Source organism: Lissotriton helveticus, chromosome 4_1 (genome assembly GCF_964261635.1).
Source record: "Lissotriton helveticus chromosome 4_1, aLisHel1.1, whole genome shotgun sequence".
NCBI lineage: Eukaryota > Metazoa > Chordata > Amphibia > Caudata > Salamandridae > Lissotriton > Lissotriton helveticus.
The window spans coordinates 29,615,440-29,635,134 of NC_136063.1; the positions used below are offsets into that span (position 1 = coordinate 29,615,440).

General features: G+C 52.4%; 1 protein-coding gene across 1 annotated transcript in view; it reads left to right on the top strand.

Moving 5' to 3' along the window:
- The first annotated feature begins 585 nt into the window (after positions 1 to 585).
- Positions 586 to 19,695, top strand: part of LOC144828298 (verrucotoxin subunit beta-like) — a 315,538-nt gene continuing 296,428 nt past the window's right edge. The window contains exon 1 of the mRNA XM_078686381.1: positions 586 to 641. The gene's annotated coding sequence lies outside the window, so the exon portion shown is untranslated. The remainder of the gene's footprint in view (positions 642 to 19,695) is intronic.

The following is a 19,695-nucleotide window of genomic DNA, read 5'->3' on the forward strand; positions in this document are numbered from 1 at the left end:
CCAAGTTCTATGTTCCAGATTCTGTGCTTGTCAGTTTTTATCTTGCAAACTTACCTGACGGTTGTGCTGTGCCTTTTCCTTCAAATAAACTTTACAATTTACCAATTACTGGGTTTCTTACTTTACATCCACGCTTTAAAAAAAGGGTCCCTGTGTGCCCAGCCTGGCCTGGGTCTGTCACAGCAGAGCCTGCCCTGGTCTCTCGTCTCTTCTGCCTTAAACACCCTCCCCCCAATGCCCCCCACCCCCCTTTCCACTTCAAACCCCCTCCCCTCTCCCCCTCCCAAAATCCCCTCTCCGGTTCCTATAAACCAGCCATTTCCAGGAAATCACAGCGTGAGGAGGGAGGGGGAGAGGAGGCATCCCACCAGACACGCCATGCTGCTGGCCCAGCACTTTCACTTTCACTTCTGGACATCTGCTCATGGGGTGTCCGGTGCCCCCGCCCCCCCCCCCCCCCCCGCAGCATTGATTTCCTGGAAATGGCTGGTTTATAGGAACCGGAGAGGAAATGTTGGGACGGGGAGAGGGGAGGGGGTTTGAGGTCTGGAGAGGGGAGAGAGCGGGGCGGGCTGTGCGGGGACAGAACCAGACCAGGCTGGACGCAGAGAGGATCCCGGAGCAGATAATACCCCGGACAGGTGAGTGCGTGCGAGGGGGGGCACTGCCGATAGAAAGCGAGGGGGGCTACAAGGAGCTAGCCACCTGTCAACATATACATTCAATCAAACACCAACACATACATTCAATCAAACACCAACACATACATTCAATCAAACACCAACACATACATTCAATCAAACACCAACACATACATTCAATCAAACATCAACTCATACATTCAATCAAACATCTCTGCCCCCAGAACAGACTGCGCGGACACGGGGTGTAAACTGCGGGGAATAACGGGGGGGGGGGGGGGGCAGACGGCAGGCAATTAAAGATATGTTAGGGGTCATGGCTGCTGCAGAGATCTGTGTGTGATCGCAGCAGCAAGGTAGCCCCGCTGGTGAATGCACCTGCTGCAGAGATCTGTGTGTGATCGCAGCAGCAAGGTAGCCCCGCTGGTGAATGCACCTGCTGCAGAGATCTGTGTGTGATCGCAGCAGCAAGGTAGCCCCGCTGGTGAATGCACCTGCTGCAGAGATCTTTGTGTGCTCGCAGCAGGAAGTTAGCCCCGCTGGTGAATGCACCTGCTGCAGAGATCTTTGTGTGCTCGCAGCAGGAAGTTAGCCCCGCTGGTGAATGCACCTGTTGCAGAGATCTATGTGTGTTCGCAGCAGCAAGGTAGCCCCGCTGGTGAATGCAACTGTTGCAGAGATCTATGTGTGCTCGCAGCAGCAAGGTAGCCCCGCTGGTGAATGCACCTGCTGCAGAGATCTGTGTGTGGTCGCAGCAGTAAGGTAGCCCCCTGGCTAATGCACCTGCTGCAAAGATCTGTGTGTGCTCACGAGGTCTACCGTACCACAGCAGCAAGGTAGCCCCGCTGATGAATGAACCTGCGGCAGGGATCTGTGCGTGCTCGCAGCAGCAAGGTAGCCCCGCTGGTTAGTGCACCTGCTTCAGAGATCTGTGTGCGCTCACCAGGTGTATCCTCCCATCCTTAATGCACCTGCTGTTCTGGGGCTTGTATTGCATTTAGATAGCTCAGCGGGTCACAGGTTGTGTTGCTGACATGGTTTTGTTATCGAGTTACAATTGTTTGAACTGTGCACCTTACTGAGGTATGAACCCATTGCTTATTCAAGTTCTGTTTGAACTCTGACCTGGAGGAGCTGTTTCTTTCTGGGTGATTTCTTTTCTGTAGCGTTTTCTACAGAAGCAGCTGCTTCCCAGCGCTGCAGCAGCCAGCACTGCACGGCAAGTATGCAGCGGCTGCGTGCTTAATATGTGTCGGTGCTTTCCGGTGCTTAGCACCGGCACTTATTGCTCAGGGCCGGGTCTACACTCTAGTCGAGCCCACATGCAATTGAGCAATAATTGGAAGCACAGTCTCTCCCCATCCCCGTGAAAGGCTCATAGAACACATCAATGCATGCAGGCCCTAAAGTATTTTAAATGTGCTGCCCGCCTACATGTGAGCCCCACCCATTCCCGGTCCGTCAGAAGCGAGTGGCTGGGCTGGGTCTCCACGTGGGTCACCATCACACCCCGTTTCCATGTTGCACTCATGTATTAGTAGCGCGCACGCGTAACGCACTAGCAATAAATGATTGCAAAGTCTAATATTGGCCTGGCCCCGCCCCTCCGTGACGAAGCATGAAGTTTGGGCTCTGAATTGGACCAATCCCGGCCGCCCTGCGCAGCTGCAGCGTTGACCCTATCCCAGCTGTGCTGCAGCCGGCCTCGCCTCCCGCCACCTTCATTTGAACCCAGAGGGCTGTCCGGAGTGCAGGTGAGGGATGCATTTCCACAGCGTTACATGTGTCTATAATGTAAGCTTTGGAGTGTCCGACCCTGCGAAGGACGTGTACAGCGCAGGGCCCGCGGCTGCTGCTGCTGGCTTTTAACATCTGCAGTAACATCTGTTTTATTTTTTTTATTTTTTTTTATTTCAGTATATTTTTATTTTAAAAAAATATATATATTTACATGGAGTAACATCTGTTTTTTAAGTTAAAAGCCCGCCGCAGTGGAAGGAGAGCTGCAGCCGTGGTGGGCCCCTCGGGATGACACGTTGATTTGCATATTATTAACCAATGTGAATGCTTCATAAACAAATCTAAGACGGACCCTAGTACACAGCTGATGGCAGAAAAGCAAGAACACCTCGAGTGGCACGTTCAGGTCATCTCTATCTGGAGGGCGTGTGTGCGTGTGGAAGGGATGCCACGGGCATGAGTGTAGAAGTTAGCTCAGTTGATTCATGCAACCGTTGCTGCTGGCTTACTGCAGGGCTGGATTCCGACAGATGCACTCAGCTGTTCATCCTTCCTGCTGTTAGTAGCACCTTGAGACGGGGCTAATCTTCATGTTAGGCATGTACACTTCTTGTTGTTGCGGTCCTGTCGCAGTCAGCTTCTCCCGGCTGAGATAAAACATTCATGAATAAATGAATAATGGCTCCACGGGAAGAAGAAATAGTGCTGCCTCTCCTCCCCCGTACGGGGCTCAAGGCGCTGGATACCCCCACGGCTGCAAAGACCGTCTTCTGTCGGGCTGGACGGGTGTGGTGGAGGGGGACCCCTCGGAGGGCTACAGGGAGGGGGGAGCAGCCGTGTCAGAGCGGCCAGTGCCCACCTCCGAGGTGGGGGCCAAGTCAAGGGCCGCTGGAGCCGACTGCAAACAAAGGCAGAGATGGAAAGACACTTACTCACTAGTGAGCTATACTGCTGCTCCTTCTCACTGTCTCCTCAATGCTTGCTAAATAATGTAGCAGCAATCGCAGGAGCATTTTAGGAGGTGGTTCAGGTCGCAAGCGCACGCAGATGTCTCCACCTTAGGGCGGTGGGGGTGGGCGGTCTGCTCAGCCTCCCACCTTAGGGCAGTGGGGTGGGCGTGACACATGCGCAATTAAAAGTGCGCCTGATCCCCCCCGCCTGCCCCTGATTCCAGAATCCAGAGGGTCTCTCGCAGTCGCCCCCCTGCCCATCATTTCATTCTTTCTAGCCTAGGTGCCCTGCCTGTCTCAGTGTGAGGGGCCACAGTCCCTGGCTCCAGACTGGCTCCTGCCAGCCCCGCCCGCCTCCAGGTGAATCAAGTGTTGTTTGGAAAATGCAATCCGATAATCTCGTATCTGCGCACTGTGCATTATATCAGATACATGATACACAGTGCGCAGATACGAGATGTGATGCATGTGATAAGTTATCTAGTTAAGAGCAGCAACTTCCTCGGAAGTGCCGCGCACAAGAAGTGGAAAGTGGCCATTCCTTGTTGCAGCCATCTCCGCCCTTCCTCGGACTCGAGGTTACTCTGCCATCGCTAACTGTCTGTCCCCTGGTCTCCGAGCGCTTTCCAGTGAGGTGTGGTGTCTGTTTGTAGTGGGAGGTGATCATAGTGCCAATATCGGCCCACTCACCAGTCCGCTCGCAGCTACATGCATGTCACAGAAATAAGCAGACAAGACAATTTTTTGTTGGAGAAAAGTAGCTGCAGGTTTATTAGCATATACACATGCCAACAAGGTGGGTTATCTTACAGACGATCCAAAGGCAAGCCGCCCCTCGCGACCTACCACCTGATGGGCCAATTTGCAACGTGGCCTTAGCCAATCGTTGCTTAGCGGTTGTGGTGAGGAGATAGCCCCTCCCAAATCTGGTGAACCATTGGTCCACCTTCCTGCTCACGCCCCCCCCCCCTACGAGGGGCAGAGCGTTCAAGCGACCCCCGGTTGTACAGGTTTCCAACCGCCCGTAGGATAGCGGGGCGCCGTCGCACCCCCAGGGTCCACCGCACAGACTTCCCGGGGATATTAGGCCTCAGCATCCTTTGTGCTCCTGAAGAGGGTACTCCCGGGTACCTTTCCGCCTCTGGATCGCCCTGTAACTCCGCCACAGCAGTGGGTGTGGCGACCGTCGCAGCCAGGGACCCCCCTCCAAGGCCGGCATACTTCCTACTATTTCTAGCTTGTATTTCTAGGGCCTCACCCCTAACCAGCCAGAACAGTCCCAGCTAAATCGGGCAGGAGTGTCAAGGTATCCTCCCGAAGCCCCATGCGCATGGCATAAGGTCTCCACAGTCTACTGACGTCCTGTCTCTTCTGCCCTTTGAATTACACACAGCGCAGGACTTCCTGCTCCTGGGCTCCAGCGCCTCCCTTGACAAGCGCCTTGCCTACAGAGATGGAGACATGTCTGACCACTGAAATTTACCTGATCCCCACTGGTGGCGAAAACCCACTGAAAGTTCAATGTGGTCGATCTATCAGGTGCCGTAACATGCAGAGATGGCCAGTGCACAAAACGTAAAAAGTCCTTGGTGCACACACCAGATGCCACGTTCAGGAATGGGGAATAAGGGTATTGGGTCAGATTAAGAAACACTGCAAAATATGCAAAGTGTCAGCCTATACTGCTTGCTGAACCAGGGACTGGTCACAGATGCCTGGACCCTGCTAACCGCTTGCGACCCTGATCTATACACCAGGAAGATGTCGACTAGAAGGATGGTGTGTCAACAAGGTTCCCTATATGGTGGACGGGGAGCCTCCGCTGGAACCCGTCTGTGAGCGTGTCAATACTGAGATACGCACCTCAGTCCAGAATACCCTTGCCTGATCCTAAAAAGGCACCTAGAGCCCGCTGCCCCCCGCAGCGCTTGGCGAGGGAAACTGGCTCAGAAACACCAGACTGGGTTTTGAACACCATCACCACCACAGGCTCTAGGTAAAGATTGGCTACCTCTGACCTGGCAAGGCCTGTCGGAGGCCAGCCCCCCCCCCCTTAGTTGACTACCTAGCCCTGGGGAAGTGAGCTTGCAGAAATCCGCAGGGGGGTAAACACCAACAACATGCCAGCTCAGAGAGCAGAGACATGCCCCACAAGCCGACATCCAACCAGATGTGCCAACATAAACTCTACCCCCCTGCTCCCTTCAACATAATACACCCCAACTAAGCAAGACAGTTGGTCGCGAGAGCCGAAGACAGGTCTAAAGGGCAGGACTGGTAGACTGTCTAGGATGATCTAGATGAACCATCTCGTGGTGCAAGCTTGCACTTCCAACAGCCCATCTGTTGACATGGTCAATGCAGCTTAGACGCACAATAAAGAAGGCACACTTAAAGCTTACATGCATAGCCGACCACAAACTGGCCACCCACCGGGCTCATGGTAAAGTTGCTATGTGTAGTATTTCCTTATTTCAGTGCACCAAAGGGTGGCATTGGTATATTCCTGTGGATAGTATAAATACTGATATTACCTGCCCCACTGGGCCCTACAGGTACGTAAAAGTACAAAATACATCAACATACGAAGTGCCTCAAATGGTGCCTGGTGCCCAATAACATTATTTGGACAACTCACTTCGTGGCCGCAAGCTTCTCCATAATGCGTAAAAGGCCGTATATATTTTCGCATGGGCGACATCCCTTTTACACTGTGTAAGTTATCTCCTCGTGCCTGTCACAAGTCCCAAACGTCCCCCTTTGCCTGTCCTAGCGTTGGTCCCTGTGAAGCTAAAAACTAGCAGCCTAACCAACTGTGTATACATGCAGTGCAGCCAAAGCAACGTCTACATGGCCGCGTGGTTGCCCACAAGTGACCCCCAATATAAAAGTAGAGGCTATAAAGTATCATCCTGTTCCACAGTGGAGCCCGAGCTGGGAGGTCTAGGTGGGATCAGGCAGGAAGGGGAAAAGGTGCCAAAGCAGGCCCCAAAATTCTGTACAAAATGACAATGCCACACCATGGTGCCAATTTGCCGGGTTATAGAAAACTGGCGATGCTCTAAACAACTATGCCGTTGTCTCGGCGTGGGCCAGAAAGAAGAGATAAAGTGTGCAATACAGGCACAATTAATCTGCAGGGCTACACAGCTTGCTTAGGCAAAGGCGCTGAGAAAAACGTGGAAATTGGCCGCTATGCCAATGTCTCCCTATCTATACTTACGAAAGGAGCGCTCCCAAATAACAAGCCCATCTGTTGGATTAGTCAATGCTTCTTAGTGCATAAGCTAACTAAGCCACAATATAGTTTTTGTGCATAGCCAACCAAGAACTAGCAGCCCCCCACCCTAGCTACCAAGGTGTCAACCACTAAGTGGGACATGTCCATCATTTCCGTGCACTAAGAGTGACATAACAAGACCTGAATAACACTTTCTTGCCAGCCATCCAACACTCAAGCTGAGTGAGAACTAAATCAGAAAATACACCCAATAAACCAAGAAGAGACTCTAGAGGGCCATGGAAAATGGCTGCTTTAGTAGATATACCCGAGCTAGAAGTGTGCCTGAGTGAGAACAATAAACTTACACAGTCAGTCTGATATGCCTGGCACCGTAACACAGGAGATGGGCACCTGTGAAATATGCTTTGCGTGAAGACACACCTAGCGCTGAATGGGAAAAATGGCTTTGCCTCATCCTGAGCACGCAAACACAGTCTGTTATCAGATGACGCCGACCAAGTCCGAGTCTCTTTAACTTCTTCTCAACCTTGTGAGAGCAAATATACCCTTGCCTCACTATAAGTACCACAAAAGGAGCACTACTTCTACTGCCAGCCCCTCTACTGGCATTGTCCATGCTTCCTCGTAGCATCAGGAAAAGGAGTTACCAACTCGCTTTCATGCGTTGCCCAGCTAGAGCTGGCCGCCCCCCTGATGGCTGCCAACTTAAACTACCCTGTGTGACAAATAAACATATCGGTGCACTAAGGGAGAACTTAAGACTATGTATGACACTTTCGTGCTAGCAATGAAACCATGGAGATGACTCTAAGAGGACCCTGGATAAAAGGCTGCCTACAAGAGATATTCCCGATATATGTGCTAAGCTATATCTCGCCAACGTTGAGAGGCTCCCTGGTGCAGCCGGGCCAAGGCAATAACATACATTTCCTATCCAGGAGGCTGTACTAAAAGCATGTTCCAAGTTACCAAAATAGATTAGCTTGGTCTAACTACGAAGTGGAAAAGTGGGAATTAGTCTCCCCCTGACAAATAAAATTATGTTGCAATCAAGGTTGCAAAAGACAGGCAGACACTGTCTCCCATGTGGGGAGACCCCTACAAACCCCCCTCAAGCTAAAATGCTCTAGTCCTAACCCAGGTAACCCTGACGTGTCGGTCGGCCTGCATGTCGCCGTCGGTCAGGGCCTGTGCTTTTCGCAATCTGTCTGTCTGTGTGAATTCCGGGGGTGTCCGAATGGGCCAGCGCGCATCGGGAGGTCGCCCCTGCCCCAGGTGATTCGTGAAAGCCCGCCAGGTAGCTCAGGTGGTTGCAGCATTTTTTTTTTTTGGAGCCAGCTGTTGTTTCGGAGAATCCAGCAATATTGAGTCAGACTTGCATGATTCCTAGAATCAATACAATATCGCTTCTTAACATGGGGTGTTCTTCCATTCTTTAGGCATCTTGGTGTGAGCCTAAAACGTAGGGTTTTTGCAGATTGTCATCTTTGGGCCTTTTCTCGTTGTAGGCAAGTGGCCTTTTCCCTCGGCTGCTCATTTGAAATCCCAGGAGTTGAGAGAGGACAATTTTCAGTGGAGATTCGTCACTCGTGTAGTTTAGTTTGATTTGTCATTGTAGTAGGTGAGTGCTGATGTTTTTATTTATCGACAAATAAATAACTCCTGTGTAAAAGTACCGAAGTTTCAGGAAAATAGAGATAGGCAGTTCAGCAAGTCTAAGAATTAGTCATAGTACAGGGCCATATTTCCCTCTGCATTCTGGGACGTGTAGTCCCGATGTCAGACTAGGATAAACGCTAATACAAGTACCAGCATGCGTAGGAATGCCTTGGACCCGGAAGGGCCCTCACACACCCACGCTCCTCAGTGGCCTTTGAAGAGGATTCTCATTACACATGAGTTTTTTTTAGTAATAACATCTTTCAAGCACGTGCTTACTGGTAGTGGCCAGTGCCTAAACAGTTGTCTTGCACAGTTTCATAATGAAACATTTTAGTTTAGATTTGGGTGGAGTGGATCAGCGGGAGGTTGTATTGTGCAGGGCTGGGACAGTAGGTGGTGTTTGGAATTGGAGTGGGCCAGCAGGAGGTGGCATTGTGCAGGGCTGGGACTGTAGGTGGTGTGTGGAATTGGAGTGGGTCAGCGGGAGGTGGAAGTGTGCAGGGCTGGGACAGTAGGTGGTGTGTGGAATTGGTGTGGGTCAGCGGGAGGTTGTATTGTGCAGGGCTGGGACAGTAGGTGGTGTGTGGAATTGGTGTGGGTCAGCAGGAGGTTGTATTGTGCAGGGCTGGGACAGTAGGTGGTGTGTGGAATTGGAGTGGGTCATCGGGAGGTGGAAGTGTGCAGGGATGGGACAGTAGGTGGTGTGTGGAATTGGTGTGGGTCCTGCGGGAGGTGGTATTGGTCCGGGCGGGGACAGTAGTTGTGTGTGGAATTGGAGTGGGTCAGTGGGAGGTTGTATTGTGCAGGGCTGGGACAGTAGGTGGTGTGTGGAATTGGTGTGGGTCAGCGGGAGGTTGTATTGTGCAGGGCTGGGACAGTAGGTGGTGTGTGGAATTGGAGTGGGTCAGCGGGAGGTGGAAGTGTGCAGGGCTGGGACAGTAGGTGGTGTGTGGAATTGGTGTGGGTCAGCGGGAGGTTGTATTGTGCAGGGCTGGGACAGTAGGTGGTGTCTGGAATTGGTGTGGGTCAGCAGGAGGTTGTATTGTGCAGGGCTGGGACAATAGGTTGTGTGTGGAATTGGAGTGGGTCAGCGGGAGGTGGAAGTGTGCAGGGCTGGGACAGTAGATGGTGTGTGGAATTGGAGTGGGTCAGCGGGAGGTGGAAGTGTGCAGGGCTGGGACAGTAGGTGGTGTGTGGAATTGGAGTGGGTCAGCAGGAGGTGGAAGTGTGCAGGGCTGGGACAGTAGGTGGTGTGTGGAATTGGTGTGGGTCAGCGGGAGGTGGTATTGGTCCGGGCGGGGAAGTTGTGTGTGGAATTGGAGTGGGTCAGTGGAAGGTTGTATTGTGCAGGGCTGGGACAGTAGGTGGTGTGTGGAATTGGAGTGGGTCAGCGGGAGGTGGACGTGTGCAGGGCTGGGACAGTAGGTGGTGTGTGGAATTGGAGTGGGTCAGCGGGAGGTGGAAGTGTGCTAGGCTGGGACAGTAGGTGGTGTGTGGAATTGGTGTGGGTCAGTGGGAGGTTGTATTGTGCAGGGCTGGGACAGTGGGTGGTGTGTGGAATTGGAGTGGGTCAGTGGGAGGTTGTATTGTGCAGGGCTGGAACAGAAGTGGTGTGTGGAATTGGTGTGGGTCAGCGGGAGGTTGTATTGTGCAGGGCTGGGACAGTAGGTGGTGTGTGGAATTGGTGTGGGTCAGCGGGAGGTTGTATTGTGCAGGGCTGGAACAGTAGGTGGTGTGTGGAATTGGTGTGGGTCAGCGGGAGGTTGTATTGTGCTGGGCTGGGACAGTAGGTGGTGTGTGGAATTGGAGTGGGTCAGTGGGAGGTGGAAGTGTGCAGGGCTGGGACAGTAGGTGGTGTGTGGAATTGGTGTGGGTCAGCGGGAGGTGGTAATGGTCCGGGCGGGGACAGTAGTTGTGTGTGGAATTGGAGTGGGTCAGTGGGAGGTTGTATTGTGCAGGGCTGGGACAGTAGGTGGTGTGTGGAATTGGAGTGGGTCAGCGGGAGGTGGAAGTGTGCAGGGCTGGGTCAGTAGGTGGTGCGTGGAATTGGAGTGGGTCAGCGGGAGGTTGTATTGTGCAGGGCTGGGACAGTAGGTGGTGTGTCGAATTGGAGTCGGTCAGCTGGAGGTTGTATTGTGCAGGGCTGGAACAGTAGGTGGTGTGTTGAATTGGAGTGGGTCAGCGGGAGGTTGTGTTGTGCAGGGCTGAGACAGTAGGTGGTGTGTGGAATTGGAGTGGGTCAGCGGGAGGTTGTATTGTGCAGGGCTGGGACAGTAGGTGGTGTGTGGAATTGGTGTGGGTCAGCGGGAGGTTGTATTGTGCAGGGCTGGGACAGTAGGTGGTGTGTGGAATTGGGGTGGGTCAGTGGGAGGTTGTATTGTGCAGGGCTGGGACAGTAGGTGGTGTGTGGAATTGGAGTGGGTCAGCAGGAGGTGGAAGTGTGCAGGGCTGGGTCAGTAGGTGGTGTGTGGAATTGGAGTGGGTCAGCGGGAAATTGTATTGTGCAGGGCTGGGACAGTAGGTGGTGTGTGGAATTGGAGTCGGTCAGCTGGAGGTTGTATTGTGCAGGGCTGGAACAGTAGGTGGTGTATGGAATTGGAGTCGGTCAGCAGGAGGTTGTATTGTGCAGGGCTGGGACAGTAGGTGGTGTGTGGAATTGGAGTGGGTCAGCGGGAGGTGGAAGTGTGCAGGGCTGGGACAGTAGGTGGTGTGTGGAATTGTAGTGGGTCTGCGGGAGGTGGAAGTGTGCAGGGCTAGGACTGTAGGTGGTGTGTGGAATTGGAGTGGGTCAGTTGGAGGTTGTATTGTGCAGGGCTGGGACAGTAGGTGGTGTGTGGAATTGGAGTGGGTCAGCGGGAGGTGGTATTGTTCAGGGCTTGGACAGTAGGTGGTGTGTGGAATTGGAGTCGGTCAGCGGGAGGTTGTATTGTGCAGGGCTGGCACAGTGGGTGATGTGTGGAATTGGAGTGGGTCAGCGGGAGGTGGAAGTGTGCAGGGCTGGGTCAGTAGGTGGTGCGTGGAATTGGAGTGGGTCAGCGGGAGGTTGTATTGTGCAGGGCTGGGACAGTAGGTAGTGTGTGGAATTTGAGTCGGTCAGCGGGAGGTTGTATTGTGCAGGGCTGGGACAGTAGGTGGTGTGTGGAATTGGTGTGGGTCAGTGGGAGGTTGTATTGTGCAGGGCTGGGACAGTAGGTGGTGTGTGGAATTGGAGTGGGTCAGTGGGAGGTTGTATTGTGCAGGGCTTGGACAGTAGGTGGTGTGTGGATATGGAGTGGATCAGCGGGAGGTTGTATTGTGCAGGGCTGGGTCAGTAGGTGGTGTGTGGAATTGGAGTGGGTCAGTGGGAGGTTGTATTGTGCAGGGCTTGGACTGTAGGTGGTGCGTGGAATTGGAGTGGGTCAGCGGGATGTGGTAATGGTCCGGGCAGGGACAGTAGTTGTATGTGGAATTGGAGTGGGTCAGCTGGAGGTTGCATTGTGCAGGGCTGGGACAGTAGGTGGTGTGTGGAATTGGAGTGGGTCAGTGGGAGGTTGTATTGTGCAGGGCTGGGTCAGTAGGTGGTGTGTGGAATTGGAGTGGGTCAGTGCATTGCCCAACGGAACAAACGTATAGAGGAAGCCAGGTTAAAAATGTTCTTCCTCTTAAAGGAAAGAAATCTGGCCCATTTCTGGAGGTATATCAACCAGCTTAGTAACAACGGCCACACCAGAGAAAACGGAGTCCTTGAAAACGTATGGGTGGAGCACATTAACCAACTTTATAATGGTGGGGCACGGGAGCGTTCATCCACCCCTACGCCTCTAGCCCCACCCAACGGAAATACTTCTGGTCTGGCCTTTCCTGAAAACGCAATAAGTAAGATCATCAGTCGCATGAAGAACGACAGAGCACCAGGCCCAAACGGAATACCTGCAGCAGTCTTAAAAAAATTCCAGCCGTTTTGGGTAGAACTCCTCTCACCCCTTTTTGCACATGCTTTTCTCACAGCCAAAATTCCACCTTCTTGGCAGGGCTCAATCCTACACCCAATCCACAAAAAGGGCAACTACTCAAATCCGGCCAACTACAGACTGATAGCCTTGCTAGACATCGAAGCCAAAGCATACGCCCGGGTCTTACTGGCAGAACTAGAAAACTGGGCAGCGAAAATAACATCCTTCCTCACTCCCAGTCAGGCTTTAGAGCAGGCTGCTCCACGATGGACAACATAATGGCACTGTCCTACTTGTCGCTGAAAGCTACCTTGGCTTGCCAACTACCTTTATTCTGCTGCTTCGTGGACTACATCGCAGCCTTCGACCGGGTCAACCGAGGGATGCTGTGGAACAAACTAAACTCCTGGGGAATACCATCTCCTCTTCTCTCAGCCTTGATATCCTTGCACCATAATACCTGGGTTAGGATTAAAACCAGCGCACAAACATTATCCAAAAAAATTGGAACTGAAAACGGCCTAAAACAAGGCTGTGTACTTGCTCTGCTACTATTCAACCTCTACACCGCGGATCTACCAAAGGAACTGGCAGGTGCAGCCCTAGCTGCCCCAAAACTCGGCGGGCTGCGCCTACAGACAATGCAATATGCCGATGACATCATCATCATGGACCATACGAAAACAGGATTGCAAAGATCGCTCACCACTCTCAATAAATATAATACAAAGAACCATCTTGTGATGAATGAATCAAAAACCAAAATTTTGATCTTTGGGAGCTACAAAAAGAAAAATCTTACTTGGAGAGCAGGGGGATCACAAATAACGACCTGCACCAGTTACAACTACCTAGGAGTTTGGTTCAACGCCAGGGCAAACCAAGCAGTACACCTTAGACACTTACGGTATGAGGATCATCCATAGCCTTAGGCGCCTGAATAGTCATTTGCACAGCCCTTCAGCCGAACCAATCCTAAGGGTGCTACGGGCTAAACTACTACCTGCAGTGACCTATGGCCACTTGGCCTTTCCCGGGAAAATGGACGTATTTCTGGGAAACCTACAAATAAAAGCTTATAAGAAAATCTTCTCCGTTTCGCAGCATGTGAGGAGGTCGAGGATGAGACTCGAGCTGGGCCTGACATGCGCAAACCTCTATTGCCTGGGCAACCTAATCAAAAACTATATACACACCTTACGAGCACCAGAACAATCTTTGAAAGAGAAACTGCAAGCTGTGTTTAAAGACGAACACTCCCCCTGGCACAAACAGTTGCACCTTGCCATCTCCACATTAAAGATTGAACTAACCTCTCTCACTAACCCAACTATTCCTCTGCTAACGTGGAAAAAAACAATAACAAAACTAATCATCTCAGTTTCATTTTAGACCGACGTTGCCGGGCTATCTAAAAACGAACTTTTCACTGCCTTGAACGAATCATATATCAAGGGGAAACCTCAAATACACTTCAACTACTCCCTTAACCCCCAGACTCGCAATAAAATACTATACATGAGGCTGCTAGCCCTACCAATCTTTGACTTTAACCCACAGTGGGCTCGGTGGAATGAGCAGCCCATTTGAAGGTTTTGCAACTATATACATGAGTCCTGGCTCCACCTGCTTTGCTGTTGCCCATTCTTTGCCACCGATCGACGTCGCCTACTGATCCCCGTCTTTCGGGAACATTCACTGAGACACTGTAGTGAAGCATCGACTTTGTGTTTTAGTAACAATTCAGCCCAGGCCTTAGCAAGAGCTGGGAAGTTCGTCAATATCATTTTAACTGCATTGCATAAACGCCTAGCATTAAGAACCTGATCATGTTTTTATATATTTTAAAATTTTAACCTAACATGCATTGCTCTGTTTGTACATTACGGTTTTTATTAACTGTATAATAAAGATAAGATAAGAGTGGGTCAGTGGGAGGTTGTATTGTGCAGGGCTGGGACTGTAGGTGGTGCGTGGAATTGGAGTGGGTCAGCGGGAGGTTGTATTGTACAACCCTCACGCATCACCTGGTAAGTGCAAGTTACCCGTGGAACTAACAAGCCAGGCAGCAAGCCACACCAACAGTGCACTGCATACTCCGCAACTACTGGCAATGCTCGCTACATGTGGGACCCCCCCAATCACCGCCTGATGTTAGGTATGTCACCAGCCCTGCTTATACCCTGTTGTGCCCCTGATCTTCATGTTGCCTCGAGTCCCGATCCTCGACCGGGCTGGTGTGTCTCGTACTATTCCAGTGCTGCCTTGCCTGCCTGAAGTTAAGCCCGAGAAGGGCCAGAACACCATGATATCTGCGTGATCGCTTCTAGAACTAATTTACCGACCCCCTGTTTTTCTTGAACCTCTTCCCTCGCCACTTGATACTGAACTAATTTCTCTGATGCCCGATGGAGCTACTTGGTTTAGCTATAGGGGAGATGGGCCGTGGATTGCCTCCTTGGTCGTCACCTACCCAGTCGGTCTTTAGACAGACTTCCTTTCGTCTCTACAGTTGTCTCTTCCTTTATCCTCACTTTCCCTCCTCCCCTACCCCACACTACTTTCTCCTTCCTCTCTCTCCTCCCCTAATGTATTGCTGATTGTTTGATATAATGTTTACTTGTTTGATCTTTTCCTGATATATTCTTGAACCACATTGTTGCACTTCCTTTCGTCTCTCCTGCCGTCTCTTACTGCATCCGCCCTCTATTTATGTCTCTCCTTCCCTCTTCTCTCACTGTATTGAGACTGAACTATTTTGTCTGACGCCCGATGGAGCTACTTAGTTTAGCTATAGGGGAGTTGGGCCGTGGATTCCCTCCTTGGTCGTCACCTACCCAGTCGGTCTTTAGACAGACTTCTTTTCGTCTCTCCTTATTGTCTCGTCCCTAGCTCCTATCACCTCTCCCCCGAATCTCTCCCCTTGCCTGCTACTCTGCCTACCCCCCCTGTCCTTTGTGCCCTTTGACTAAGCACTCCTTCTCCCCTTGTTGGGGAAAGATCCAATATTTATACTCTGGAGTCTCAGCGAACCCGCTGAGTGAGTCAACTGTGCCAAGGGAGCCATTCACACTTGAGGTATGGTATGGCCCCCCTTGCCAAAGCACCCCCTCTCCCCTTACTGGGGAAGGATCCAGTATGTTAGCCTTGGAGTTACAGAGACCCCTCTGAGAGAGTCCACTGCGCAAAGGGAGCCTCTCGCACCTGAGATAGGGAAGTGATACCACTTCCCATGGGATCACAGCTTACTGGACTTTGGACGTTTGCCTTGACTCGTCTACCGGTTTGTGCACCCGTCACCCTTCCCCTCCTCTCCCCATGCTGTGTCTCTCACCCTACCCTCCTCTTTCCCGCCTTCATTATCTGACTACTTCCCCTGCTCCTAACCCCCCTCCCCTGAATCTCTCACCTTGCCTGCTTTTCCCCTTACGTATTTGTGCTTATTGTTTATCTCGACCTTACAAGTAACTATGTGGCCATGCTTTAAGAACTATGTAACCTTTGTAATGATGTAACCTGTAACTATGATCTGATGCTCATGTAAAGCGCTCTGATACCTCCGGGTCTAGCCAGCGCTATATAAAACTTTTGGAAAAATAAATCAATAAATAATAAAAATTGTGCAGGGCTGGGACTGTAGGTGGTGTGTGGAATTGGAGTGGGTCAGAGGGAGGTGGTATTGGTCCGGTCTGGGACTGTAGGTGGTGTGTGGAATTGGTGTGGGTCAGCGGGAGGTTGTATTGTGCAGGGCTGGGACTGTAAGTGGTGTGTGGAATTGGAGTCGGTCAGTGGGAGGTGTTATTGTGCAAGGCTGGGTCAGTAGGTGGCGTGGAATTCGGGTGGGTCAGCGGGAGGTGCTATTGTGCAGGGCTGGGACAGTAGGTGGTGTGTGGAATTGGAGTGGGCCAGCGGGAGGTGGAATTGTGCATGCCTGGGACAGTAGGTGGTGTGTGGAATTGGAGTGGGTCAGCGGGAGGTGGTATTGGTCCGGGCTGGGACAGTAGGTGGTGTGTGGAATTGGAGTGGGTCAGCGGGAGGTGGTCTTGTGCAGGGCTGGTACAGTAGGTGGTGTGTGGAATTGGAGTGGGCCAGCAGGAGGTGGTATTGTGCAGTGCTGTGACTGTAGGTGGTGTGTGGAATTGGAGTGGGTCAGCAGGAGGTTGTATTGTGCAGGGCAGGCACTGTAGGTGGTGTGTGGAAATGGAGTGTGTCAGCGGGAGGTGGTCTTGTGCAGGGCTGGGACTGTAGGTGGTATGTGGAATTGGAGTTGGTCAGCGGGAGGTTGTATTGTGCAGGGCTGGGACAGTAGGTGGTTTGTGGAATTGGTGTGGGTCAGCGGGAGGTTGTATTGTGCAGGGCTGGGCATGTAGGAGGTGTGTGGAATTGGAGTGGGTTAGAGGGAGGTGGTATTGGTCCGGGCGGGGACAGTAGGTTGTGTGTGGAATTGGAGTTGGTCAGCTGGAGGTTATGTTAATGTTAATGTTAATGTTAATGTTAAATTAGGGCTTATATAGCGCAACGGCTACTCCAAAGGAGTGTCCCGGCGCTTTGAGCTCCAAACCAAAAGGGGGGCAGAAAACATAACAGTAACAAAAAAAGGGGCCACAGAGGGGAGAATTATCCGGCAAATAGCCAAGTTTTCAAGTTTTTCCTGAAAATAAGCAAATTAGAGGTGCTCCGCAGAGACAGCGGCAATGAGTTCCAAAGCTTAGGAGCGAGAAAGCTAAAAGACCGGCCGCCTAGCCGAGCCTTTTTGATACGTGGAACCCGAGCCAAGGCCAAAGTTTCTGACCTAAGGGAGCGTGCCGGTCGATAAAAGTCCAGCCTCCTCTGAAGATACTTGGCACCAGTGCCATATAAGGCCTTGTGGGCAAGAGTCATGGTCTTAAACAGTATCCTCTTCCGCACCGGGAGCCAGTGAAGGGGTGGTATTGTGCAGGGCTGGGACAGTAGGTGGTGTGTGGAATTTGAGTTGGTCAGCGGGAGGTGGTATTGGTCCGGGCTGGGACAGTAGGTGGTGTGTGGAATTGGTGTGGATCAGCGGTAGGTTATATTGTGCAGGGCTGGGACTGTAGGTGGTGTGTGGAATTGGAGTGGGTCAGCGGGAGGTGGTATTGGTCCGGACGGGGACAGTAGGTTGTGTGTGGAATTGGAGTCGGTCCGCTGGAGGTTGTATTGTGCAGGGGTGGGACAGTAGGTTGTGTGTGGAATTGGAGTGGGTCAGCGGGAGGTTGTATTGTGCAGGACTGGGTCAGTAGGTAGTGTGTGGAATTGGAGTGGGTCGGCGGGAGGTTGTATTGTGGAGGGCTAGGACAGTAGGTGGTGTGTGGAATTGGAGTGGGTCAGCTGGAGGTTGTATTGTGCAGGGCTGGGACAGTAGGTGGTGTGTGGAATTGGAGTGGGTCAGCGGGAGGTTGTATTGTGCAGGGCTGGGACAGTAGGTTGTGTGTGGAATTCAAGTGTGTCAGCGGGAGGTGGTAATGGTCCGGGCGGGGACAGTTGTTGTGTGTGGAATTGGAGTCGGTCAGCTGGAGGTGGTATTGTGCAGGGCTGGGACAGTAGGTGGTGTGTGGAATTTGAGTTGGTCAGTGGGAGGTGGTATTGGTCCGGGCTGGGACAGTAGGTGGTATGTGGAATTGGAGTGGGTCAGTGGGAGGTTATATTGTACAGGGCTGGGACTGTAGGAGGTGTGTGGAATTGGAGTGGGTCAGCGGGAGGTTGTATTGTGCAGGGCTGGGTCAGTAGGTGGTGTGTGGAATTGGAGTGGGTCAGCTGGAGGTTGTATTGTGCAGGGCTGGGACAGTAGGTGGTGTGTGGAATTGGAGTGGGTCAGCGGGAGGTGGCATTGTGCAGGGCTGGGACTGTAGGTGGTATGTGGAATTGGAGTTGGTCAGCGGGAGGTTGTATTGTGCAGGGCTGGGACAGTAGGTGGTTTGTGGAATTGGTGTGGGTCAGCGGGAGGTTGTATTGTGCAGGGCTGGGCATGTAGGAGGTGTGTGGAATTGGAGTGGGTTAGAGGGAGGTGGTATTGGTCCGGGCGGGGACAGTAGGTTGTGTGTGGAATTGGAGTTGGTCAGCTGGAGGTTATATTGTGCAGGGCTGGGACAGTAGGTGGTTTGTGGAATTGGTGTGGGTCAGCGGGAGGTTGTATTGTGCAGGGCTGGTACAGTAGGTGGTATGTGGAATTGGAGTGGGTCAGCGGGAGGTGCTATTGTGCAGTGCTGGGACAGTAGGTGGTGTGTGGAATTGGTGTTGGTCAGTTTGAGGTCGTATTGTGCAGGGCTGGGACAGTAGGTGGTGTGTGGAATTTGAGTGGGTCAGCGGGAGGTGGTATTGGTCCGGGCTGGGACAGTAGGTGGTGTGTGGAATTGGAGTGGGTCAGCTGGAGGTTGTATTGTGCAGGGCTGGGACAGTAGGTGGTGTGTGGAATTGGAGTGGGTCAGCGGGAGGTTGTATTGTGCAGGGCTGGGACAGTAGGTTGTGTGTGGAATTTGAGTTGGTCAGTGGGAGGTGGTATTGGTCCGGGCTGGGACAGTAGGTGGTATGTGGAATTGGAGTGGGTCAGTGGGAGGTTATATTGTACAGGGCTGGGACTGTAGGAGGTGTGTGGAATTGGAGTGGGTCAGCGGGAGGTTGTATTGTGCAGGGCTGGGTCAGTAGGTGGTGTGTGGAATTGGAGTGGGTCAGCTGGAGGTTGTATTGTGCAGGGCTGGGACAGTAGGTGGTGTGTGGAATTGGAGTGGGTCAGCGGGAGGTGGCATTGTGCAGGGCTGGGACAGTAGGTGGTGTGTGGAATTGGAGTGGGTCAGTGGGAGGTTGTATTGTGCAGGGCTGGGACAGTAGGTGGTGTCTGGAATTGGAGTGGGTCAGCTGGAGGTTGGATTGTGCAGGGCTGGGACAGTAGGTTGTGTGTGGAATTGGAGTGGGTTCAGTGGGAGGTTGTATTGTGCAGGGCTGGTACAGTAGGTGGTATGTGGAATTGGAGTGGGTCAGCGGGAGGTGCTATTGTGCAGTGCTGGGACAGTAGGTGGTGTGTGGAATTGGTGTTGGTCAGTTTGAGGTCGTATTGTGCAGGGCTGGGACAGTAGGTGGTGTGTGGAATTTGAGTGGGTCAGCGGGAGGTGGTATTGGTCCGGGCTGGGACAGTAGGTGGTGTGTGGAATTGGAGTGGGTCAGCTGGAGGTTGTATTGTGCAGGGCTGGGACAGTAGGTGGTGTGTGGAATTGGAGTGGGTCAGCGGGAGGTTGTATTGTGCAGGGCTGGGACAGTAGGTTGTGTGTGGAATTCAAGTGTGTCAGCGGGAGGTGGTAATGGTCCGGGCGGGGACAGTTGTTGTGTGTGGAATTGGAGTCGGTCAGCTGGAGGTGGTATTGTGCAGGGCTGGGACTGTATGTGGTGTGTGGAATTGGAGTGGGCCAGCAGGAGGTGGTATTGTGCAGGGCTGGGACAGTAGGTGGTGTGTGGAATTTGAGTTGGTCAGTGGGAGGTGGTATTGGTCCGGGCTGGGACAGCAGGTGGTATGTGGA